We start from the raw sequence: 764 nt of genomic DNA, 5'->3' as shown, positions 1-764 counted from the left end.
AAAGTATTTCGAAAAAGGAGCGGAAATAATTTTAGTAAAGTCATTTTTTTCTCTTAATTAATTATCGGGATAATGATTATGAATTTATGATAAATAATAAATTATATGTGTTGCTAATAAGGTTGCGAGTTTGAATCTCTCTATCTTTTGTAAAAAAAAAAATAAATAAATAAAAACTATATATGTCACGTTATACAATTTATTTATTTTTATCTATCTCCAAATAAACTTTCAAATCTCATTTATTAACATACACAATTAACGAACGTGTTGAACAATTTTATTTAATAATTCTACGACTTTTGCTTACAATTTGCCAAATTCTTAGTCAAGAAGATTATTCTTTAATTGATTTGGCTATAAATTAAATAACCTCAACTAACCATGTATAAGATTGATGGGAAAAATTTAGTGAATTTACAATCTTAATAAAAACAACAATTAATTTACGGCCAATTTAAAACCACAAAAGAAAACCAATTTTTAGTTTTTAAGTAATAATTATTTGAGATAATCATTTTATTTTATTTTTAATTACATACATAGAAGTAGAACTAACTGTTTTCATCCACAAAATGATTGAAAAAAATCTTAATTTCAAATAAACTAAATTAATTGTAAAAGTTATCTTTATTAATTTCTATGCATTTATTTTTACAAAAATAATATATGTATATCGAATTAAATTATCAATATATATGTAGTTTAATTCATTTTGAATGTGTATTTTATATTGGTGATCGATTTTAATATAAACCTAGTAT

The 764-nt window shown here is 20.5% G+C and overlaps 1 protein-coding gene across 1 annotated transcript in view; it reads right to left on the bottom strand.

Moving 5' to 3' along the window:
* The window catches only part of LOC107619863 (diacylglycerol O-acyltransferase 2D-like), a 24,059-nt gene that overhangs the window by 10,475 nt on the left and 12,820 nt on the right, over positions 1–764 (bottom strand). The gene's annotated exons all lie outside the window — the stretch shown is intronic.

This window comes from Arachis ipaensis, chromosome B10 (genome assembly GCF_000816755.2).
Source record: "Arachis ipaensis cultivar K30076 chromosome B10, Araip1.1, whole genome shotgun sequence".
In the NCBI taxonomy this organism is placed as follows: Eukaryota; Viridiplantae; Streptophyta; class Magnoliopsida; order Fabales; family Fabaceae; genus Arachis; species Arachis ipaensis.
Note: the sequence above shows the minus strand (reverse complement) of the source record. Positions and strands in the feature narration are given on the sequence as shown.